Genomic DNA, 26,283 nt, shown 5'->3' with positions numbered 1-26,283 from the left:
TATTAGAAATATCCAGCCTCTACATCGAAAGATGTACACAGCCCAGGTTTACAAGATCTTCGAATAAAAGGAAACGAGAAAGCCTAAGTCTCAAAACAAAGTCAAGGACTCTAAAGCAGACAATATAAATGCTTCCACCCTTTATTGGAGATCTCTAAAGCAATCATTTCTAATTTCTTGCTTATGAAAGAGAGGGCGTCCTTGGCTTGCTCATCACGCTGCAATGGGCCCCAGAAGCGCAACCAATATGCTCCCCTGAAAATAACGTGCAAGATAGAGTTAGTTCTCATTTTATTAAAGATAACATCATTCCGGCATCTCCAGATAGCCCAACACATGGCAGCCACACCCACCCAGATCAAACCCTTAGCCATCTTATGCCGATTGTGAAGCCAAGTACCAAACATATGGTTTATCGATCTCGGTTGGGTCAGATTTGTAGCAAAGAAGATAATCTTCCAAATCATTTTAGCAAAGGGGCACTCGAGGAAGAGGTGTTGGATAGTTTCATTCTTATTGCAACAGATACATTTTTGACTCCCTTTCCAGTTCGTCCTAGTGAGGTTGTCCTTTGTTAGGATTACACCTCTTTGTAGGAACCAAAGAAAGATTTTTATCTTTAGAGGAATTTTTATCTTCCAGATCTTCTTATGACGACCTGGTGGAGAATCGATTTCTAGGGATAACAAAACTGTTCCTAGAAATCATCTATTTTAAGAGAAGTGACATAAGCAACCATCCTTAAAAGTTTTATTTCCAGAGGTGGTTCTTTTAAGTGAACCCTCCCTGACGGTTTACTTGAGCCTATTCGCTTGTTTGAATATCACTGATTTATTGTGAGAGAAAACATTGTTGGCTGGTAAAAAAAAGTATAGCTTATAAGACAAGCGAACAGATCTGCTCCTGAAAATGTATTTCCATGGCTGTTTGTAAGCTACAGTGCTTCTTGCTATACTTACAAGTTTCTTCTTATGTCGTCCTCTTGTGTTCGAAAATCATTTGTGCACTAATGAGTTTCCGTTGAAGGCATGCGTGGAGCACTATCATTTAGTTCGTGTACTTTGGGATGTGCCATGTGCTGTTCATTATATGAAAAAGCGTTAAATTCATACCCGTATACAGATGCCACCATGTACGCACGTCTATAGTAGTACTACAGACATGTTATACTAACGGTCGTCTGTAGTAACTGGCCGGTAGGGTCAGTGGTCCGGTGAGATCAACAGGCACGTCTGTGTAGTAAGATGTTATTACAGATATGTGTGTTGTTTCCCGAGTCTAGGATAGTAGGGTCAAAAGCTACGAACGTGTCTAAGGTATAGTAACATCTCTTATTGTGGACACGTGTTGACATAACTCTTCTGAGATATAGCTTTAGACATGCATTCGTGAAAGACGTACAATAGTTAGTACATACATGTGTTATGATTCTCAAGGCCGAGGATAGCGGTAGCAAAGTCTATGCGCGTCTGCAATAATTTGTCTTATTGAAGACGGCCTTGGTAGTTATAGAAGTGAGTTCCTCAGGCGTGTCTGTAGTATCCTGGGTGCTTTAGCTGGCCTCATGCGCAAGAAGAGCAAGGGTATTGGTGCCAACTAGGTCTCAGCGGGCTCTTGCATGGCTCTCATGGCGACAGTGCCTACCGTCGTCATGCGCAGTGCAGGCCTTTGGCTTTTAGCCTCGCAAGAAGAGAGTTGCCAGGTGGGAGCGTGCGCTACTGCTATCGGCAAGGGGCGCTCTGTTGTGGCGAGCGACAAGTCGGAGGGGATAGCTATACTACAGTGTAGGAGAGAGAGGCGTGCTGGTGTGGGCAGACGTGCTTTGTTGTCATCCAGAACGCCAATGGCCAGCAGGCCATGCTCTCCGGCCACGTAGGTAAGCTCTCGAGCCATCAGCGCTCCTCAATTTTCCTCTAGTTACAAATGAAGAACAAACGAGGGTGATGTTGACGAGGAGCCACGCCGTAAAGTTTTTACGAAGGTTTGCTGGTAGTTCCCTATAATTCTATGCCTGAAATGTTTGTTTGCAACCTCCAAAGATGTACGACTCTTGCCCTGGCACTCAGATGGGTGGACATTGGATGATTTGTAGCTAGGGATGTTGTTCATATATTTGGTTGCTAAATTGGTTTTGTATGCATCTTTATTGGTAGATATGTGATTACAAAAGCCAAGGAATTAAAAGTGTCTATTGACATACTTAATCCAGAAGCACTTACATTGAAGGCTATCCAAGAAGATAGACAATATTGCGTGGACTATCTAACATCCTCCCTAGCGAAACATGCCAACCAAAAGTTCGTGATGTTTGCACATCACTGTGATGGGCACTAGGTTGCTGTCATCATACATCGAGATTGGAGTAGGGTGATGTACCTTGACTCCAATAGAGGCAGGACCTCAAAGTTGACTCCTATCCAAGAAGTGATAGATGAGTGAGTATTATTTAGCCTACTATTGCCCTACGCATTTCTTTCTTAATTAAGTTAGTGGAAGTCAAAGAATTTTTATAACAAGTCATGTATGTATATGGCTTTTGGCAAATGGCAACCCAAGCCGAAGAAGAAAGGGCAGAAGAAAAAGATAACGTTGACCCATTATTTTAAATTTCCAGCAAGTAGTGCTTCCATTGCAGTTGTGAAGTTATTTTGTCAATTCAATTGGTAATCATGTGTTCCTTTGTTCGTAGTACCAGCAGCAAGGTCAGGGCTAGGACCACGGCTGTGGGTTCTCCATGGCATATAACTTGCTTGAGGTGTTGAAACAGATAGACTGTGAAGACCATAAGTACAACTGCAATGGCTTATGTATATGCTGGCACTCAACTACTGTGATCTACTTGAAGTTCCTTAATCCCCTAGGCTATCATGAAATTGAGTGCTTGTGTTGGGTCGTGGAATAGCAATGACGCTCGTTAGACCCTTACCTACCTGCTATTATATACTAATTTTGTGTAGGCAATTTAGCAAGTGATGTGATGCACTGTTGATGCTTTTTTGCATGTGAACACTATCAATAGTATCCCATATGCCTCGGGCATTGGCTTTTAGCCATACTCATTGTATTTTTGTGTTTACTGATGATGCCCTTTGGCAATTATAGGATTATAAAACAATGACACCTGAAATCAACCAACTAGGTCTTAGAGAGGAGATCGTGAGGTTTATTTTGGAGTAGATCATCAACAAAGAAGGCGACTTTCATATCGGTGATAATCGACCATGATCACATACCAGGTATATATATGTTCATTCAGTCTCTGCTTTTGGAACTGTGCTATGAGCTGTGAGTTACTTGGCAAAAAACTTGTGATGAACTATGTAAGATACATTGGAAGTGAGATACAATCTGCGTACTGTGTCTGATGAACAATCTGTGTAGTGTGTGTGATGAACAGTTGTGATCGATCTTCTATATATATATATGCTATTTCTATGATATCAGTGTGTATATATATATATGTGATTCTTTGTGTATATTAGTGTTGTCCTGGCTATAATGTAGGCTACAAACCTGTAAGCGAAACTCGTTTGTAGTATTTTCCTTACTACAGATGGGTCTATGGCCTAGACGCGTCTATGTAAGAAACATACTACAGACACGCGAACATAAGAGTCCTGTAGTGTGCTCCTCACTACATATACATAATGTGTCTGTCTTAGCATCATAACTACTAATAAATATATTGTACACATGTTGCTACTATGCTCTTTCAAACACACGTATTTAACTGCTGGTGTTTGTAGTAGTAACCTACCTTCAAACGCGTGTAGAGCACGAGCGTCTGTATGATGTTGACTAAAATAGATGCGCTTAAAGAACACGTCTGTAGTGTTATCTATACTATAGATTCGTGTGTACTAAGTGTGTTGTCGTTTATACAGACGCCGTATTGCCGCGCGTCTGTGACGCACTGAACGCTCGTCTTTTTTTTGACAAATCTAGAGGGAGCGAAGCCCCTACAGTGATTTTATTAAAACTGAACCAAACAACTACAGAGAAACAATAGAAAAATTACATCATCATTGCTTGAAGCTAACAGAAGCTTTAAGAGACAAAAAAGTAACAAACAAAATAAGCCAAAGAAGGCTATCTATTCTAAACTCTGAATCCATGAAAACAAATAATTTTCTAGCCCTGGCTTAACTCTATGCTTTGCATGAGTTCCTTGAAGAACACTCGTCTAACATCCATCAAATTGAATCTCTCCCCCCTGAAGATGAGACAGAATCTGGCATTCCATAACGCCCAACAGAAGAGGACTATGGTCTCCATAAAAAACTGTGAATTGAGCTGAACTTTAATCTAGGATATCAATTCAGGGAGGCTGCTGTTCAGGGGGATCTCAACGTTGATGGAGTCCCAAGACATCCTGGCAAAGGGGCAATCAACAAAAAGATGACTTACTGATTCCTCTAAAAGACTAATACAGTGAACGCACGAGTAATTATCCAGATGCATATTTTTTCTCCTAAGAATATTCCTGGTACTGAGCCTGTCATTGATGAGGAGCTAGGAAAAACCTTATGCTTCGGCTGACATCTACTCCTCCAAAGCTATTTCACATATGGATGGATTAAAGGATGATGACCAATCAGATGCTTATAAAATCTTGTGGAAGCAAAGTTGTCAGATCCCCAATAATAAGACCACTTATCAGGATTATCAGACAGAGTTGTGCCATTCATAACCTGCTGGATGCTCTGCATTTGCTGAAAAGCCACTTGGGAGAGTGGTAACGAGAACAGGTTAGCTAGCTCATCAGGGCCCAAACTAACAGCATTGAGAGCAGTGATCAATTTGTTCTTTGCAAAGGAATGCAGTTCTAGGGCAACAACAGAGAGGGCCTGAATAGTCCAATTATCCTACCAGAAAAGAATATTGGCACCATTTTCAAGATGAGGGACTGCAAAGTCTTTGAAAACAGGTAGCAGTTTTAAAATATCACACCGCCAGAAAGAACCTTTCCTTGTATAGTGGTTATCACTCCCACGTGAGTTGTCTTTTCACAAGAACATGGCAAGTTTTACCCTGTATATATGCTTTATACATGCATGATTCATTCCACACTAATCAGCATTTCTTAGGGAACAGTAATCACCTTTAGCTTTGACAAAAACAACCTAGGCATCTTATCCTCGTGTTCCAGCATAATACTCGCCCAGTGCAGAGCAACGCCTTTATGCAAGGATCATCCACCCTGCCTTGGTAGCTTTTTGTATGCCTGTTGGGTGTCCAATGCTGTAGCTTTTCTTAGCACATCATCAAGATGGATTTCTATAACCTTTGTTCTGCTTTTCATTCTGGGTACATTTGCCTGAAGAGCATTAATGGTTCTCTCATAACTCTGATCCCCAAGGTTGATGGACCCTCGAGGATAAATGACTATAGACCTATTTCCCTTCTCAACTCCTCGATCAAATTGATAACAAAACTGTTGGCTAGTAGGTTGCTGCTGTTAGATAAGCCTTGCGCCTTAGACTTAGCTGCATGCATGCGCACGAGCACTGACTTGTGGTTGCCGTGCGCCTAGGAGAACTGGCCGAGATTAGCTCGCCAAGACTCGCGACATGCAGCCACGGCTCCGACGAAAGTGGCGCGTGGGGATGGACGCGCGCAATGCGCTGCGTGGGCGCCGTGGCTGGATGTGTTTGTTTCTATATTTACCGCAATCAAAACAGAAAACGCTGCTTGTTGTTCGCAGCACCAAAACTCGATCGTGTCCAAGTGTTCGCGTGTGTTTCTCTCGCCGCCGCTTGTGCGCTCACCGTCGGCGTTCACCGCCGTTCGGTTTCCAACAAGTGGTATCGGAGCTAGGAGTGAGATCTTCCGTCGTTCGCCATGTCGTCTCCGACGAAGACTCGCAGCCGTTCCCCGGCTGGGAAGGAGAAAGGCGACGGGTCCGGTAGCAAGTCTACCGACAAGTCGCCGCGCGCGCCGAGCAGGTCCCCGGCGCGGCGTTCACGCACGCGCGACGCACGGCGCATCCGGGAAGTCGTCGTCGAGCGGATCGTGCGCGAAGGAGGCGGTTCCAGCAACTGGCCGCAGCTGACGCGGACCAACTACTACGAATGGTCCCTCCGCATGAAGCTGAAGCTGCAAGCACGCCGCCTCTAGGAAGCCATCGAGGACGACGAAGCCGACTTCGACCAAGACCGGGGCGCCCTCGACGCCATCTGCTCCGCCGTCCCGGCGACATGGTGCCGGTGCTCGCGACCAAGGAAACCGCCAAGGACGCCTGGGAGGCCATCAAGACTCTCCGCATCGGAGACGACCGCGTGTGGATTGCGACCGCACAGAACCTCCGCGCGGAGTATGAAGGCCTTGCACTCTGAGATGGCGAGTCGATCGAAGAGTTCGCACTGCGCCTAACCAGCGTCGTCCAGCGCCTCGCCACGCTCGGTGATCCAGAGGACGAAGCCAAGGTCGTGAGGAAGTACTTGCGCATCGCCCGCTCCCGCTTCAAGCAACTGGTAGTGTCCATCGAAACTTTGCTCGATATCTCAACCTTGTCAATCGAGGAAGTTACAGGGAGGCTCAAGGCAGCCGACGACGCCGAACCAGCTGCTCAGCACGCCGCCAACGGCAGGCTGCTCCTCACTGAGGAGGAGTGGGTCGAAAGGTACAAGAAGTCGTCAGTGTCGAGCCACGGTGGCTCGAGCGCTGGCGGCCGTGGCAAAGGCCGCGGCCGAGGCCGTGGTCGTGGCGCCGGCGGTGACTCCCGTGGCTCGCGTCCGCCGCCGGACGACCCCGGTCCGCGCTGTGGCAAGAAGGGCCACTGGGCCCGTGACTGCCGCAGTAAGAAGAAGGAGAAGGAGGACTCCGCACAGCAGGCCCATGTGGCCCAAGAGCAAGAGGAGGCCACGCTCATGCTGGCTATCGGCTCGGCCCAGGAGGAGCCGGCACCCCCAATCCTCACCAAATCAGCGCTGCCGCCATCGGCGCCGACACCTGAGCCCTTCGTCGTGGAGAAGAAGGTCCATGCCAAGCTCGATGACGTTCTCGACCGCGACCCGACGCGCTGGATCCTGGACACCGGCGCCTCCAATCACATGTCCGGATCCCGCGCCGCCTTCGCCGATCTCGACGCCAGGGTGACAGGTTCCGTCCGCTTTGGATGGATCTGTCGCCTGGATTGAGGGCTCCGGCACGGTGCCCTTCCACTGCAAGAACGGGGAGCACCGAGCGCTCACCAACGTCTACTTCCTGCCCCGACTCACCGCTAACATAATCTCCGTCGGGCAACTTGACGAAGGCGGGTACGAGGTGCTGGTGAAGCACGGTGTGATGCGGGTGTGGGATGAAGACTAGCGGCTTCTCGCCAAGATACCGCGGAGTCCGGGCCGCCTCTACACGCTCAAGGTCACCATCGCTCGTCCGGTGTGCCTTGCGGCGCGCACGGACAACGACGCCTGGAGGTGGCACCAGCGCTTCGGCCACATCCATTTTGCCGCCCTGCGCAAGATGGCGGCGGGAGAACCTGGTGCGCGGTCTGCCCGTCGTCGACCAAGTGCAGCAGGTCTGCGAGGCCTGCCTCGCCGGCAAGCAGAGAAGGACGTCGTTCCCACAGAAGGCGTTGTGGCGCTCTACCGAGCCGCTGCAGCTCCTCCACGGCGACATCTGCGGCCCGATCACACCGGCGCCCCAAGTGGTAACAAGTACTTCCTTCTACTTGTGGATGACTACTCACGCTTTATGTGGATCGCCCTGCTGCCGTCCAAAGACGCCGCGGCCACCGCCATCAGGAACATTCAGGCCACGGCGGAACGCAAGAGTGGCAAGAAGCTGCAGATGCTACGCACCGACCGTGGAGGAGAGTTCGCTGCGGCTGACTTCGCCGACTACTGCGCCCAACTCGGTGTTCGCCGGCAGCTCACGGCACCGTACACGCCGCAGCAAAACGGTGTCGTCGAGCGCCGAAATCAAACCGTGGTGGGCACAGCCAGGAGCATGATGAAGGCCAAGTCTCTCTCTGGTGTGTTCTGGGGAGAGGCAGTGTCGACGGCGGTGTATTTGCTGAACAGGTCTTCCTGCAAGGCAATCGGTGGACGCACCCCCTACGAGCTCTGGAACGGGCATACACCGGCCGTCCAGCACCCGAGGACGTTCGGCTGCATCGCCCACACGAAGGTGACCACACCGCACCAGAAGAAGCTTGATGACCGAAGCCGGCGCATGGTGTTCATCGGCTACGAGCCAGGGTCCAAGGCCCACAGGGTCTACGACCCCACGACCCGCCGTGTCCACATCAGCTGCGACGTCGTCTTCGACGAAGCGGCTGCGTGGGCGTGGACTGGAACGGACCCTGCCGAGCCTGATGACTTCACCGTCAAGGAGCCAGACGACCCGGAGTCTTCAGTGATCACCACCACCAGAACGACGACCGTGGTCCACCCCTCGTCAGGCTCGACGTCCCCGGCTCCATCAGCGCCGACTGCGTTCCCAGCACCAAGCATGTCCGCGCACGGCTCTCCGGCGTTCGCTGGCACGCCTCCATCTCTCGGCTCCACAGCACACCCTCAGGTGGAGTTCGCAACTCCACCAGGGGCCGAGGTGGAGGACTACCTCGACGCCGATCACGACGACGACGCTCCCCTCAGGTTCCGCCGCGTCGACAACGTTCTGGGAGGAGCCCCGACGCCCGGGCTCGCTCACCGGGAGCTGGAGGAGCGCCTGTTGCTGGCAAGTGACGCCGAGCCAACCTCTTTCGAATAAGTTGTGCGCCATGAGTGCTGGCGCCTCGCCATGCTCGACGAAATGACTTCAATTGAAGCCAGCAGCACTTGGAAGCTGGTGGATCCACCTGCGCACGCCAAGCCTATCGGCCTCAAGTGGGTCTTCAAGGTGAAGAAGGACGCGGCCGGCATCGTCACCAAGCACAAAGCCCGTCTCGTGGCGAAGGGCTATGTCCAGAGGCAGGGGATCGACTTCGACGAAGTCTTCACGCCGGTCGCCCGCCTGGAGTCCGTGCGACTGCTCCTGGCACATGCTGCTTGCGAGGGATGGGCAGTCCATCACATGGACGTTAAGTCCGCGTTCCTCAACGGCGTGATCCAGGAGGAGGTCTACGTCGCGCAACCCCCCGGCTTCATCTTGCGCGGCCAAGAGAACAAGTTGCTGCGCCTCGCCAAGGCGCTGTATGGACTGCGTCAGGCTCCTCGCGCCTGGTACTCCAAGCTGGACGAGTCCTTGATTGCTCTCGGCTTCAGGAGGAGTGAGTCCGAGCACGCCGTCTACCTCCGGGGCTCTGGTGCTCGCCGGCTGGTGGTGGGGGTTTACGTTGATGACCTCATCATCACCGGTGGCCACCAGATCGACATCGACACCTTCAAGAAGGAGATGCAGTCCACGTTCAAGATGAGCGACCTGGGGCTGCTGTGCTACTACCTCGGGCTGGAGGTCACACAGTCGGAGGAGGGCATCACAGTGTGTCAAAGCGCGTACGCCGCCAAGATCCTGGAGACGGCGGGGCTGACTGGCTGCAAGTCGAGCTGCACGCCCATGGAACCTCGTCTGAAACTCAGTTAGCAAAGCACCTCTCCTGCTGTTGACGCCACTCACTACAGGAGCATTGTTGGATCGCTGCGCTACTTGGTGAACTCAAGGCCAGACTTGGCATACTCGGTGGGCTACGTGAGTCGCTTCATGGAAAATCCAACCACCGAGCATCTGGCTGCAGTCAAGAGGATCCTCAGGTACATAGCCGGGACTCTCGGGTATGGCTGCAGCTACCAGAGGAGGAAGAAGGAGCTGCCTCTGCTGATCGGCTACAGTGATAGCGACTTGGCAGGGGACATTGACACTCGAAGGAGCACCACTGGCGTCCTCTTCTTCCTCGGTAACAATCTGATTACCTGGCAGTCACAAAAGCAGAAGGTTGTGGCGTTATCGTCCTGCGAAGAAGAGTACATGGCCGCCACCACAGCTGCTTGCCAGGGCATTTGGCTGGCACGGCTGATCGCTGAGCTCAGAGGTCAAGAAGCTGGCGCCACCAAGCTGTTTGTTGACAACCAGTCTGCCATAGCTCTCAGCAGAAACCCTGTCTTCCATGATCGTTCAAAGCACATCGATGTCAGGTACCACTTCATCCGCGAGTGTGTTGAAGATGGCAGGGTGATGATCGACTCCATCAGCACTGACGAGCAGCTGGCGGACATTCAGACAAAGGCCCTGACACGGGAGCGCTTCTGTGAGCTGCGTTCTCGCATTGGGTTCATGATGTACATAATCGGCACAAGGCTTAGGATGAGATTTGTTAGATAAAGCCTTGCGCCTTAGACTTAGCTGCATGTTTTCATTCAGTTGTGCATGCGCACGAGCACTGACTTGTGGTTGCCGTGCGCCTAGGAGAACTGGCCGAGATTAGCTCGCCATGACTCGCGACATGCAGCCACGGCTCCGACGAAAGTGGCGCGTGGGGATGGACGCGCGCAATGCGTTGCGTGGGCGCCGTGGCTGGGTGTGTTTGTTTCTATATTTACCGCAATCAAAACAGAAAACGCTGCTTGTTGTTCGCAGCACCAAAACTCGATCGTGTCCAAGTGTTCGCGTGTGTTTCTCTCGCCGCCGCTCGTGCGCTCACCGTCGGCGTTCACCGCCGTTCGGTTTCCAACAGCTGCCTCTTATCAGAAGATTAGTGCACACCAATCAATATGGCTTCGTTAAGCAAAGGACCATTCAGGACTGTCTTGCCTGGTCCTTTGAGTACCCCCATCTCTGCCACACCTCAGGAAAGGAGCTGGTAATCTTAAAGCTTGATTTTGAAAAGGCTTTTGATAAGATTGAGCACAAGGCTATGATTGAAATCATGGAGCACATGGGCTTTGGTGACAAATGGATTCACTGGATGAAACTGATCTTCAATTCTAGAACCTCATCAGTGTTGTTAAATGGCACCCCGGGGAAGGTCTTACACTGCAGAAGAGGAGTTAGACAGGGCGACCCTCTTTCTCCCTTGCTCTTTGTCTTGGTTGCTGATTTATTGCAAACAATTGTTAATAGAGCCAAAAACTTGGGTCTCCTAAACCTTCCAATTCATTTGCTTTATTCTACCAATTTACCAATCCTGCAGTATGCTGATGATACTTTGATCATCATGGAAGGCAGTGCTAGGCAACTTTTCACCTTAAAAGTCCTACTGAATTCTTTTTCTGTTTCCACTGACCTAAATGTTAACTTCTTTAAGTCCATGATCTTGCTGCAACCTATGGTTGTTCTGTTGGGTCTCTCCCCTTCACTTATCTTGGGTTGCCCCTTGCCCTGACAAAACCTAAAGTCGATGACTTCCTGCCCCTTGTTAACATATGTGAAGAGAGACTGACCAACACCTCTTTGTTTCTCTCTCAAGCTAGAAAGCTGCAGATGGTAAATGTGGTCTTCTCCTCGCTCCCCACTTTCTTCATGAGCACCTTTCTCCTTCACTCTTTGGTTAGAGAACAGGTGGATAAATATAGAAAGCACTGCCTTTGGAGAGGGTCAGATGCAAATAACAGAATTAATGCTAAAGCTGCTTGGCCTCTGGTAACTAAAGCAAAAAAGGCTAGTGGACTGGGAGTTCTGGATCTAAAAACCTAAAATGAGGCTCTCCTACTCAAGCAGTTACATAAATTTTTTTAATCGAGCTGATGTTCCCTAGGTTCATTTGGTCTGGAAAAAACATTACTCCAATGAGAGACTTCCAAGTCATTCAAAGAAAGGATCCTTGGTGGAGAGATATCTTGAAGCTGCTTGATAAATTCAAAGGTTTAGCCTCTGTTCAGGTCAAGGATGGAGTTTCCTGTCTCTTTTGGGATGATTCCTGGGTCGGTCAGTCTCTCAAACTCTCCTTCCCAGAATTAAACTCTTTTACCAAAAGACCAACTATCTCCTGCAATAGGGTGTTTGCTGTTAACCCTCTTTGAAACGACCTAGATTCTTCCACAAAGGGAAAAATCCACAGATTCGAATTATAATGTGATAATTCAAAAATTGAACCATCGCATTATCATATATCAGCTGTTATCGTAGTCATACATCGTGAGAAACAAGATTACAACACATTTACTTTACAACTCTTGGTCAACAAGCCTATTACATCGTTTTTCTAGCGAGAACACACGCGAGTCTTTATCAGAGTCGATGTAGCGCGACAGCGGTAAAGGCTCCTCCTTCACGGACAATCATCAGAGTCGGCGTAGTTTATCAGCGGGCGCAGCCTTCATCTCTGAACCAAACTTGAGCGCAGGAACGAGACCACCTAATCCTTCTATTCTCCGTAGTTATCGTCATAGATCACGTTCAAAACCTGCTAAACAATTTTCAGTACGATTTGTACTGGCCACTGGCTCCCACCCTATGCTTTTGCGTAGCTTTGTGGTAGGTGGAAATGCAAAGGGTATATCAAGAGGCCTATGTATAGCTGTAGTTTTTCCTATGCAAGTTCATCAATATTTTATAATAATAATTCATCAAGTTTTATTCCATCTCATCCACACATCCATCCATCCATCCCATCACACACATCTCACCACACTCTCACTCTCTAGGCGGCAAGTACGACTCCCGCTCGTGCCTTGCCTCAACGGCCAACGCCGGATCCAACACAAACCCAGGGGAAGGTAGAAAGGACTCCTCTCACTAGTCAAGCGAAGCGGATCATAGGAAAGGTCCATAGCCGAGAAGACGGCATATGTATCGATCGATCAACCAAACTCTGCAGAGGTTTACACTAACCACAAGATCACCATCATCGACGAACCGGCTCGTCTAGGCTGATACCGGGCTGCCTTCCAACTAAATACGATGCCACCCTACCACTCAGGACTGGGGCCATACCGGAGTACCACCGGCATGCTGAGACTGTGAGGCGTAGTACCGGGCCCCCAAGGGTCACTACGCTGTCTTAGGAGGGTGTGGGTCCTCATGCCCGTACCTCCCTACACTATCCGCTATCAACCTAGTAGTAGTGGCACCGCACTAGCTGGTCGTACATCCGTCCCGCACCATAATAAGGCGAGTGGCGTGTAAGGCTTCCTACGAACCGGTTCTCAGAACATCTCAGTCCTTAGGGTAACCGAACAGGACATCTTCACGAGGGGCCAGCCGATGCCCCTCTCGACGGGACACCCGGCTACCCCGTGCTATACAGCACCTCCCATCCCGGTGCTTCGTCCCACGAAGACACTCCACTCCGGGACCTCTCCCTGTCACATGTACCCGCCACAGGTATCTCTCATGGAGAACGCCCAGGTAGCGTTCCCCGGCAAGACTTGTCCCAAGACTCGTCGTAAATCCTGCTCGGTCGACTCGACCCTCACCACACACCCAAGACACACGCCAAGATCTCCCCATATCCATTATCCATTTCTTAACCAGTTATCGACACACGTGCCTTATCCACTCACATCCAATCCTCCACAATGCATCACATCACAGATATAATGCGTAGTAGAAGCAGTAGCAAGTAGTATGCAAGCATCTAACCTAACAGCGGGTGTGCGAGGGTTATAGGTTGCAACAAGGCAATGGCTCACAAGCATTTCTACCATGCAACCTATCATAGTTCATTTGCATAAAAGTAAAGCACTAGCATCTATAATATTGCATGTCTAATAGGATTCTACGAGGTTGGGTGGGACGTGGCACCTGTCGAGTGACATTTCCAGGATCCTCAGTTCACTTGTAGTTGTACTCATCCAAGGTCTTTCTCCTATCTGCATGTCCTTCCTTCGACTGGTTCCGATTCGATCATCGCTAACCGAAGCAACTACCTCGTAAACGACAATCAAGGCGAAACAATCAAACCACTAGACCTAGAAAGATCGCGAAAAGAGACGACACAACACTGAGGAACAACTACTCTAAAAGCGCAACGAAAGGAAAACGGCTTAGCCCTCTCGGCGGATGTCCGATCTCTGGGCTAAAAGAAACGGGAATGGTTGTTCACTAAGTACAAGCTGGAGTCTTAGCCTAGCCGGTACTTCCCGGGTTAACTGAGTCAACCTGTACGGCTTTATTAAATGGCTTGGACTCTAACTCATTCTAAGCAAACACCACAACTTACAGTCTTTCGATCCAAGTGTCATAGAGATCGACAGGAATCGAAAAGGCTATGAGCACGGGAAGTTCCGGTCTCTCTCAATCCATACGCCATTGTAGTTGGCGAGAGCCAAGAGAGGGTGGAACAAGGAGAGAAGAAAAGGGAAAGTGGTCTACTCCTTCCAATCCACTCGCCATGGTAAGAGACGGGGAGTCTGAAAGAGTGACACACAAGATCACGAGTGCTCAAACTACTTGTAGGGTACCACAACCTAGGTACACTGAATGCACTAAGACATCCCTAGGGTTCTTAGCAGTGCGGTTGTCACCACGAGAACCAAAGAAATGCTACGGTCGATTAGGTACAAGCATACAAGAGTTTAAGCACGAAGAACCCAAAAGGCAAGAAAGACACGGGTTTCACTCTCCATTGATCCGCTCGCCATAACAACGACGGGAATCGCGGGATTGGAAACAAAACATCAAACAAGTAAAAGGGGCTCAATCTACATCTTACTGGATCGACGGGGATTGAGACCAAGAGAGAAGAACGAAATCACATTCTTCCAACCAACACGCCATAGAACGAAAAACGGTTGGATAAAAGAGATACGACCCCACGATCTATTCCAACTTATAGCACTTCACGACCTAGGTGCTTTTGAATCTGCACAAGGTCATTCCTATAGTTCCAGGCGATGCGGTTGTCATCGCGGGAACTAGGGGAAATGCCCGGGTCTAGGTGGCATAAGCATACGATACAGATAAGATAATCATGCGAGAAACAAGGTAAAGCCCGATGACCATGGCGAGGTGGACTCGCGGCCATGATCTTCACCTAACGAGTTGGCTTTCATAAGTCCCACGATTGTCGTCCGCTAGTCTCCCACTAAACTAGGTCACGAGTGGCTTGCCAGGTGCGGGTAGGAGGCGCACCGACAGCAAGTCCATGGTGACCACGCCTGTGGGTCAAATAGGGTCGCTAACGATCATGGCACTAGAGAGTCGATTAAACACGAGAAAACGAGTTACGCTCGGCATCAAGATCACGACGGGACAAACCCACGATCGAGATGATCAAACGCACTACCATTTTCCCGACCGGCTCGAAGGCTCGGTCCTCAGGCAAATAACAAAAAGAAAGAACATCGACAACACGAGAGTAGGGACATGCTTGGCACTACGACCATGGCGAGACGAACTCGCGATCGCAACATTCAAACACGTCACTCTCTCAACCGGCTCGACGACACGGTCCACAACGACAAGAACAAACACACAAAGAATCGCGACTCAACCAAAGACAACACAAGGGAGATGACAACTCGGAGTAGCACAAACATCCATAGCACGAGTTAGAGAGATTCATAGATAGATAAATAGACCGGCACGAAGGCACGGCACAGGCAGAGATATAATAGAGACAGATCATGTATTAAACGAGATCGGAGATGTATGACATGTATAGACGACTATGATCAAGAATCATCAACATACAAGGGTATGAGAAAAGAACAAGGGTTTCGTCGACGTCGCGAAGGGCGTCGACTAAGTGCAAAAAGGTCGACCTTGACGAACGCGAGGAAGGTGGCGGAGACCTGCTGCTGCCACTCTGATCCGGCTATGATCTGCCGCTGACCAGCTGTGGCTTGCTGCAGCTGGTTGGAAGCGGTTGCGGCTTGCTGCAGCGAGTCCAGGGGTTAGCCGAGGGCAGCAGTGTGGTCCAGCCATGCGGCAATGGTGCCCCAAGGGCACATCCTCCCTGCAAGGTGTAGAACACGGCACGAAGGCCGATCTCAGCATGGTGAACGCAGGAAGGGGAAAACTTTGGTCTTGGCGAGCTCACCGGGGTTTGGCTTGGCGAAGACAGGGACAAGAGCTTGACGCGGTGACCGTGGCGAGGACGGGGACGCGTCGGGGCCCGACGTCGCGCTCGGTGGTCGCGGCTCCTGAGCGCGGACGTGGACGCCACGGGCTTCAGGTCGGCCGTGGCCGGAGCCGGCGTCGCGCGCGGCCCTGGGCTTGGGGGCGAGGCCGGGGCTGGTGGTGAGGGCGTGGGCGACGTCACGGGGTGGCGCAGAACTGCGTCGGGGTCGGGGTCGTAGTGCTTGGCGCGGCACGGTCGTAGCGTCGTGCTCCGGCGGGGGTGCGGAGCTCCTGCTCGGCGTCGAGGTCGTGGCGAGGTCGAGGACGCGGACGCGGAGGGGCGCCGTGCTCGCGGTGCTGGCCGAAGACGGGGCTCGGGGGAGAGCTCGCGGGCGAGGATGGGGACGCCGCGGGCTCCTGGGCAAGGTCGCAGTCGAAGCTCGGCGCGGCGGTGCTCGGCGTCGCGGGGCACCGAGGCGGCTCGGCAGTGCTGTGGCGCCCGCGCGGCCAGCCGTGGTCGAAGCTCGACGCGGCGAGGGCAGCGTCGCGGCTGGCCACGGCTCGGCGAAGGTGGCTTCTGGGCGTCATGTCAGCCGTCGAGGCAAGGGCGCCGTCGTCTCGGGCTCTCGGTGGCGCAGTGGGTGCTCGTCGCGGACAACTCAAGCGCCTGCGTCCCGGTGCGGCCGTGGCATCCGCGTGGCCGTCCGCGGTCGCGAGTCCGCACGACGCCGCGGTCGCGGAGGACGCCGGGGCCTCGGTGGCGTCCAGGCTTGACGTGAAGGCGTTGTCGCGGCGCCGGTCATGGAGGACAAGGCGGAGGGCGGCGGCGCTGGGTGGAGGGAACAGAGGACTGCGGCGGCGCCACTAGGGAAGAGCTCGAGGGCGTGGCGGCGGCTGGGCTCTTTATAGGCGTCGAGGCTAGGGCTTCAGAGTGGAGGCGTTCATCCTCGGCGTCCGTGTCCGCAGCGGGACACGCGGCGGGAATCCTGGGCTGGCGCGGACAGGGACAGGAGGGGCGCTGGCGCTCGTGGCCTTTCCACCGAGCGGCGGCGGTGGCGGCTCTACCTGGGAGCGGCGCGGTTCCTAGGGTTGGGGAGAAGGGGGCGCTGCCTGGGCCGAGCGGCTGGTTGGGCCAAGGGGAGGTGCGGCTGGGCCACAGAGGGAGATGGGCCACGCGCGTGGGCTTCGCTGCTGGGCCTGGCAGGCCTCCAGCTGGGCTAAGGGGAAGGGGAGGGCGCCGGTTGGGCCAAGGAGCGCTCTGGGCCGCAGCAGGGGGCAGAGGGGAGGGGAAAGAATTGGCCCATGAAAGGAGATGGATTTTCCATTTACGAATTTGACGCAAGGGCTTGAGTGAAATTTAAAAGGGGAAAAAGAGGGGCAAGGAGTGGTGGGCTGGTTGAGGGGTTGAGCCCAAGAGGAATAAGAATGCTCTTCCCATTTATATTTCAAGGAGACAGAGAGGGAAAAGAATATTCCAATTTCTATTTGGAGAAAGGAATTGAAGGATTTTCCACTATTTGCTAAAATGATTGAGCGGGAAAGGGAAAAGAGATTGAGATGAGTCACCACGAATTTAAGATAGATTTAGCGGCAGAGATTTGGTGATGAGATCAGCAAGAGAAAAGTTTTGGAGAAGGGAATTTGGAAAAGAGTTCAAAATGGATTAAAGGAGTTTGAGACGTACTCCAATGAAAAGATTGAGAAAGGATTCGCTTCGCCTTTGAGATAGGCTCAACGGAGATTTGGGAATACTTTGCTAAGGATTTGTGCACTCCAAAAGAAACTCAAAACCTTAAACAAGACCCAACTCAAGACGACTCACGAACAAAAGCACTCGCCTACAAACAATTCTATATGAATGCGACGACTTGTTAGCGGGTTAGAATCGAGTTAGACCTAAAAACTATATGCTTCACACGATTACAGGAAAAATTTTAAAAAGCTCGTATTTTTGGCTTTCGTAAAAAAAATCTGGGATGTTACAGTCCACCCACCTTACAGGAATCTCGTCCCCGAGATTTAGGCGTTGCTCGGTCGGTGGAGAAACGAGGGCGTCGTTTCAGAAGTTCTTCTTACTTTTGAGTTGTTTTGCTTTTAGTATGATCGCTCCACAAACTTTTTCCAAAATGGGAGTGACTCTTGTTCCAAGTGTATGCAAGGCTCACTTGCAGTCGTTGGGCATCCAAATTTTCACATCAGGGCGATGGGTGTCCAAGAATCGCACGGGGTTGATGAACATCTGGCTCTCAAAGAGAGTATGGCAGGCTTAAACATAGCTAGGGTTGTTGGCTTTCACCAGCTGTTTTTCATGCATCACCTTTTGAAAAAGGCTTTTGAAGGGAGAGATTTTTTTGGGAAACAGGTTTCAAAAATAGGGTGAAATCGCTTTTACAAAGTCAAAGGTTTTTTTTTTTTGACTTCAAAATGAAGAGAGCTTTTGAAGAGGGTCGAAATCAGTGCAAGTTTTGAAAACCAACTTTTCTGAAGGTTTTGCTATAAAAGATTTTAAACCAAGAGATTTTAAAACTCTTTTATTTTTTTATTATTATTATTATTATTTTAAGATTTTTAATGTAAAAGATTTCAAATCAAGAGACTTTGAAACTCTTTTATTTTTTTAAATGAGGTGTCGTTCTCTTTTATTTGAATTAAACAGACTAGTTTTGAAAATAATTAAAAATCATTTCTCTCTTTTGAAATATAAAGCTTTAACAACAAAAACATTTTCTTTTAAATCTTGTAAGATCATTTTGTTTTTGCTAAATTTTTAGAAGGCTGCAAACAAAAATCTTTTCGCAATGGTTTTGTTTAATAAATCACTGGCAATTCCTTTTTCTTTTTAAGAGAAGGTTGATTTTTAAAAAGGAATTTGGCTCTCGAGATAAAATCAAAGACCTTTAAAACAAAGCCGAGCCAAATCTTTGGTTTGAAAACCACTTTGTTGTTGAAAATCAAAACTTTTGTTTTTCTGAAGCGATTTTGTCATACCTTTTGAAAGATAACTTATTTTTAAATCATTTCATAAATAGAGTTTGAATAAAATTGAGTTGAGAAAAGGGTTAAAATGGCTCTCTTTGTGAAAATGAAAGATATTAAGAGAGTTTTGAAACACTTTTCCTTTTGAAACAAGGATGCTTTTGTTAGAGAGGGGACATTTTAACCAAAAGGAGAGAAAATTTTGAAGACAGGTTCATTTTGGAAGCCAAAAACAGTTTTGAAATAGGCGAGCAACACATGATGCAACAGCTTTACCTAACTTTTAACTTTGTTAGTCAGGGCCACCTATCTAGTCTCGGGACGGTCTTAGGTTTAGCCGACTAGGTTGGACGGAAACCAGAGTCTTTCTCGCATAAAACAAGTTCTATGACTTACACTCAGACAACAAGAAGCCAAAGGAATGCAACAACTTAAGATCCGAGCACTCAAACAGCATTACAACTCCTAATGCATAGTGTTGACTTGAGGCGACTCACAGACCTTCAAAGTCTCACACGACTACCGATCTAGCGTGGGCGGGTATGGGAAAAGATTCCAACGGTCAACTTTATGAAACAGGGAGGTCAGTTAGCAGTAGAATTCAAGGCGGAGGGGGGGAAAACAAGTGTTAGCATCTATAACTCTACAAAAGATAGAATGTTTGGCTTCTAAACTAGCGTTTGGTCCTAAAGGTCTCGTCCTAGGGTCAAGTATGGCTCTGATACCAACTGAAACGACCTAGATTCTTCCACAAAGGGAAAAATCCACAGATTCGAATTATAATGTGATAATTCAAAAATTGAACCATCGCATTATCATATATCAGCTGTTATCGTAGTCATACATCGTGAGAAACAAGATTACAACACATTTACTTTACAACTCTTGGTCAACAAGCCTATTACATCGTTTTTCTAGCGAGAACACACGCGAGTCTTTATCAGAGTCGATGTAGCGCGACAGCGGTAAAGGCTCCTCCTTCACGGACAATCATCAGAGTCGGCGTAGTTTATCAGCGGGCGCAGCCTTCATCTCTGAACCAAACTTGAGCGCAGGAACGAGACCACCTAATCCTTCTATTCTCCGTAGTTATCGTCATAGATCACGTTCAAAACCTGCTAAACAATTTTCAGTACGATTTGTACTGGCCACTGGCTCCCACCCTATGCTTTTGCGTAGCTTTGTGGTAGGTGGAAATGCAAAGGGTATATCAAGAGGCCTATGTATAGCTGTAGTTTTTCCTATGCAAGTTCATCAATATTTTATAATAATAATTCATCAAGTTTTATTCCATCTCATCCACACATCCATCCATCCATCCCATCACACACATCTCACCACACTCTCACTCTCTAGGCGGCAAGTACGACTCCCGCTCGTGCCTTGCCTCAACGGCCAACGCCGGATCCAACACAAACCCAGGGGAAGGTAGAAAGGACTCCTCTCACTAGTCAAGCGAAGCGGATCATAGGAAAGGTCCATAGCCGAGAAGACGGCATATGTATCGATCGATCAACCAAACTCTGCAGAGGTTTACACTAACCACAAGATCACCATCATCGACGAACCGGCTCGTCTAGGCTGATCCCGGGCTGCCTTCCAACTAAATACGATGCCACCCTACCACTCAGGACTGGGGCCATACCGGAGTACCACCGGCATGCTGAGACTGTGAGGCGTAGTACCGGGCCCCCAAGGGTCACTACGCTGTCTTAGGAGGGTGTGGGTCCTCATGCCCGTACCTCCCTACACTATCCGCTATCAACCTAGTAGTAGTGGCACCGCACTAGCTGGTCGTACATCCGTCCCGCACCATAATAAGGCGAGTGGCGTGTAAGGCTTCCTACGAACCGGTTCTCAGAACATCTCAGTCCTTAGGGTAACCGAACAGGACATCTTCACGAGGGGCCAGCCGATGCCCCTCTCGACGGGACACCCGGCTACCCCGTGCTATACAGCACCTCCCATCCCGGTGCTTCGTCCCACGAAGACACTCCACTCCGGGACCTCTCCCTGTCACATGTACCCGCCACAGGTATCTCTCATGGAGAACGCCCAGGTAGCGTTCCCCGGCAAGACTTGTCCCAAGACTCGTCGTAAATCCTGCTCGGTCGACTCGACCCTCACCACACACCCAAGACACACGCCAAGATCTCCCCATATCCATTATCCATTTCTTAACCAGTTATCGACACACGTGCCTTATCCACTCACATCCAATCCTCCACAATGCATCACATCACAGATATAATGCGTAGTAGAAGCAGTAGCAAGTAGTATGCAAGCATCTAACCTAACAGCGGGTGTGCGAGGGTTATAGGTTGCAACAAGGCAATGGCTCACAAGCATTTCTACCATGCAACCTATCATAGTTCATTTGCATAAAAGTAAAGCACTAGCATCTATAATATTGCATGTCTAATAGGATTCTACGAGGTTGGGTGGGACGTGGCACCTGTCGAGTGACATTTCCAGGATCCTCAGTTCACTTGTAGTTGTACTCATCCAAGGTCTTTCTCCTATCTGCATGTCCTTCCTTCGACTGGTTCCGATTCGATCATCGCTAACCGAAGCAACTACCTCGTAAACGACAATCAAGGCGAAACAATCAAACCACTAGACCTAGAAAGATCGCGAAAAGAGACGACACAACACTGAGGAACAACTACTCTAAAAGCGCAACGAAAGGAAAACGGCTTAGCCCTCTCGGCGGATGTCCGATCTCTGGGCTAAAAGAAACGGGAATGGTTGTTCACTAAGTACAAGCTGGAGTCTTAGCCTAGCCGGTACTTCCCGGGTTAACTGAGTCAACCTGTACGGCTTTATTAAATGGCTTGGACTCTAACTCATTCTAAGCAAACACCACAACTTACAGTCTTTCGATCCAAGTGTCATAGAGATCGACAGGAATCGAAAAGGCTATGAGCACGGGAAGTTCCGGTCTCTCTCAATCCATACGCCATTGTAGTTGGCGAGAGCCAAGAGAGGGTGGAACAAGGAGAGAAGAAAAGGGAAAGTGGTCTACTCCTTCCAATCCACTCGCCATGGTAAGAGACGGGGAGTCTGAAAGAGTGACACACAAGATCACGAGTGCTCAAACTACTTGTAGGGTACCACAACCTAGGTACACTGAATGCACTAAGACATCCCTAGGGTTCTTAGCAGTGCGGTTGTCACCACGAGAACCAAAGAAATGCTACGGTCGATTAGGTACAAGCATACAAGAGTTTAAGCACGAAGAACCCAAAAGGCAAGAAAGACACGGGTTTCACTCTCCATTGATCCGCTCGCCATAACAACGACGGGAATCGCGGGATTGGAAACAAAACATCAAACAAGTAAAAGGGGCTCAATCTACATCTTACTGGATCGACGGGGATTGAGACCAAGAGAGAAGAACGAAATCACATTCTTCCAACCAACACGCCATAGAACGAAAAACGGTTGGATAAAAGAGATACGACCCCACGATCTATTCCAACTTATAGCACTTCACGACCTAGGTGCTTTTGAATCTGCACAAGGTCATTCCTATAGTTCCAGGCGATGCGGTTGTCATCGCGGGAACTAGGGGAAATGCCCGGGTCTAGGTGGCATAAGCATACGATACAGATAAGATAATCATGCGAGAAACAAGGTAAAGCCCGATGACCATGGCGAGGTGGACTCGCGGCCATGATCTTCACCTAACGAGTTGGCTTTCATAAGTCCCACGATTGTCGTCCGCTAGTCTCCCACTAAACTAGGTCACGAGTGGCTTGCCAGGTGCGGGTAGGAGGCGCACCGACAGCAAGTCCATGGTGACCACGCCTGTGGGTCAAATAGGGTCGCTAACGATCATGGCACTAGAGAGTCGATTAAACACGAGAAAACGAGTTACGCTCGGCATCAAGATCACGGCGGGACAAACCCACGATCGAGATGATCAAACGCACTACCATTTTCCCGACCGGCTCGAAGGCTCGGTCCTCAGGCAAATAACAAAAAGAAAGAACATCGACAACACGAGAGTAGGGACATGCTTGGCACTACGACCATGGCGAGACGAACTCGCGATCGCAACATTCAAACACGTCACTCTCTCAACCGGCTCGACGACACGGTCCACAACGACAAGAACAAACACACAAAGAATCGCGACTCAACCAAAGACAACACAAGGGAGATGACAACTCGGAGTAGCACAAACATCCATAGCACGAGTTAGAGAGATTCATAGATAGATAAATAGACCGGCACGAAGGCACGGCACAGGCAGAGATATAATAGAGACAGATCATGTATTAAACGAGATCGGAGATGTATGACATGTATAGACGACTATGATCAAGAATCATCAACATACAAGGGTATGAGAAAAGAACAAGGGTTTCGTCGACGTCGCGAAGGGCGTCGACTAAGTGCAAAAAGGTCGACCTTGACGAACGCGAGGAAGGTGGCGGAGACCTGCTGCTGCCACTCTGATCCGGCTATGATCTGCCGCTGACCAGCTGTGGCTTGCTGCAGCTGGTTGGAAGCGGTTGCGGCTTGCTGCAGCGAGTCCAGGGGTTAGCCGAGGGCAGCAGTGTGGTCCAGCCATGCGGCAATGGTGCCCCAAGGGCACATCCTCCCTGCAAGGTGTAGAACACGGCACGAAGGCCGATCTCAGCATGGTGAACGCAGGAAGGGGAAAACTTTGGTCTTGGCGAGCTCACCGGGGTTTGGCTTGGCGAAGACAGGGACAAGAGCTTGACGCGGTGACCGTGGCGAGGACGGGGACGCGTCGGGGCCCGACGTCGCGCTCGGTGGTCGCGGCTCCTGAGCGCGGACGTGGACGCCACGGGCTTCAGGTCGGCCGTGGCCGGAGCCGGCGTCGCGCGCGGCCCTGGGCTTGGGGGCGAGGCCGGGGCTGGTGGTGAGGGCGTGGGCGACGTCACGGGGTGGCGCAGAACTGCGTCGGGGTCGGGGTCGTAGTGCTTGGCGCGGCACGGTCGTAGCGTCGTGCTCCGGCGGGGGTGCGGAGCTCCTGCTCGGCGTCGAGGTCGTGGCGAGGTCGAGGACGCGGACGCGGAGGGGCGCCGTGCTCGCGGTGCTGGCCGAAGACGGGGCTCGGGGGAGAGCTCGCGGGCGAGGATGGGGACGCCGCGGGCTCCTGGGCAAGGTCGCAGTCGAAGCTCGGCGCGGCGGTGCTCGGCGTCGCGGGGCACCGAGGCGGCTCGGCAGTGCTGTGGCGCCCGCGCGGCCAGCCGTGGTCGAAGCTCGACGCGGCGAGGGCAGCGTCGCGGCTGGCCACGGCTCGGCGAAGGTGGCTTCTGGGCGTCATGTCAGCCGTCGAGGCAAGGGCGCCGTCGTCTCGGGCTCTCGGTGGCGCAGTGGGTGCTCGTCGCGGACAACTCAAGCGCCTGCGTCCCGGTGCGGCCGTGGCATCCGCGTGGCCGTCCGCGGTCGCGAGTCCGCACGACGCCGCGGTCGCGGAGGACGCCGGGGCCTCGGTGGCGTCCAGGCTTGACGTGAAGGCGTTGTCGCGGCGCCGGTCATGGAGGACAAGGCGGAGGGCGGCGGCGCTGGGTGGAGGGAACAGAGGACTGCGGCGGCGCCACTAGGGAAGAGCTCGAGGGCGTGGCGGCGGCTGGGCTCTTTATAGGCGTCGAGGCTAGGGCTTCAGAGTGGAGGCGTTCATCCTCGGCGTCCGTGTCCGCAGCGGGACACGCGGCGGGAATCCTGGGCTGGCGCGGACAGGGACAGGAGGGGCGCTGGCGCTCGTGGCCTTTCCACCGAGCGGCGGCGGTGGCGGCTCTACCTGGGAGCGGCGCGGTTCCTAGGGTTGGGGAGAAGGGGGCGCTGCCTGGGCCGAGCGGCTGGTTGGGCCAAGGGGAGGTGCGGCTGGGCCACAGAGGGAGATGGGCCACGCGCGTGGGCTTCGCTGCTGGGCCTGGCAGGCCTCCAGCTGGGCTAAGGGGAAGGGGAGGGCGCCGGTTGGGCCAAGGAGCGCTCTGGGCCGCAGCAGGGGGCAGAGGGGAGGGGAAAGAATTGGCCCATGAAAGGAGATGGATTTTCCATTTACGAATTTGACGCAAGGGCTTGAGTGAAATTTAAAAGGGGAAAAAGAGGGGCAAGGAGTGGTGGGCTGGTTGAGGGGTTGAGCCCAAGAGGAATAAGAATGCTCTTCCCATTTATATTTCAAGGAGACAGAGAGGGAAAAGAATATTCCAATTTCTATTTGGAGAAAGGAATTGAAGGATTTTCCACTATTTGCTAAAATGATTGAGCGGGAAAGGGAAAAGAGATTGAGATGAGTCACCACGAATTTAAGATAGATTTAGCGGCAGAGATTTGGTGATGAGATCAGCAAGAGAAAAGTTTTGGAGAAGGGAATTTGGAAAAGAGTTCAAAATGGATTAAAGGAGTTTGAGACGTACTCCAATGAAAAGATTGAGAAAGGATTCGCTTCGCCTTTGAGATAGGCTCAACGGAGATTTGGGAATACTTTGCTAAGGATTTGTGCACTCCAAAAGAAACTCAAAACCTTAAACAAGACCCAACTCAAGACGACTCACGAACAAAAGCACTCGCCTACAAACAATTCTATATGAATGCGACGACTTGTTAGCGGGTTAGAATCGAGTTAGACCTAAAAACTATATGCTTCACACGATTACAGGAAAAATTTTAAAAAGCTCGTATTTTTGGCTTTCGTAAAAAAAATCTGGGATGTTACACTCTTTCTGGCCTCTTCAATTTACCCCTTTCAGTCCAAGCTTTTGCCCAATTTCAAGTGCTTTAGCAAATCCTACAGAATCGTGGTCTCAACAGCAATTTAGATACCTGGTCTTATATTTTGGGAAATACTTCTTTCACATCCAAACAGGCCTATAATCATTTAAGGGGAAGCAATGCGGCAGTCCCAATCTCCAACTGGATTTGGAGATCTTCTTGCCAGCCAAAGCACAAGGTATTTTTCTGGCTCCTTGTACAGGACAGGTCAGCACCAGAAACTTGCTGAGAAGAAAGCATATGTTTCTCCCATCCCACAACTGCATCTTGTGTAATGAAAACTGTGAAGAAACTGTGGATCACTTATTCTTGGAATGTAACTTCTCCACAGATTGCTGCGCTTTGATTGGCCTAACAGTGATTAGCTCTCCTGACCTGATCCAGAGATTTGAAAGTCTCAAATCACAGATTGCGAAAAACTTCTTCATGGAGATTATCATCGTCATGTTCTGGAAATGATGCCATTTTTAGAGGCATTCCACCTAGCAGCCTTCGTGGACTAGAAATCTTCATGAACATCTTCAAGCAACTCCTCTAGAGGACGAAGAAAAAATATTTCCGAGCTATTGAGCTATGGCTAGAGCAAAATGTGTAATCTCCTTAATTTTTTTTGTTTCTTTCTTTGTATTCTGAATTTTTTCCTTTTCTCCCTTTTCCTTTTGAACCTGTAAT

Source organism: Sorghum bicolor, chromosome 6 (genome assembly GCF_000003195.3).
Source record: "Sorghum bicolor cultivar BTx623 chromosome 6, Sorghum_bicolor_NCBIv3, whole genome shotgun sequence".
Taxonomy (NCBI): Eukaryota; Viridiplantae; Streptophyta; class Magnoliopsida; order Poales; family Poaceae; genus Sorghum; species Sorghum bicolor.
Note: the sequence above shows the minus strand (reverse complement) of the source record.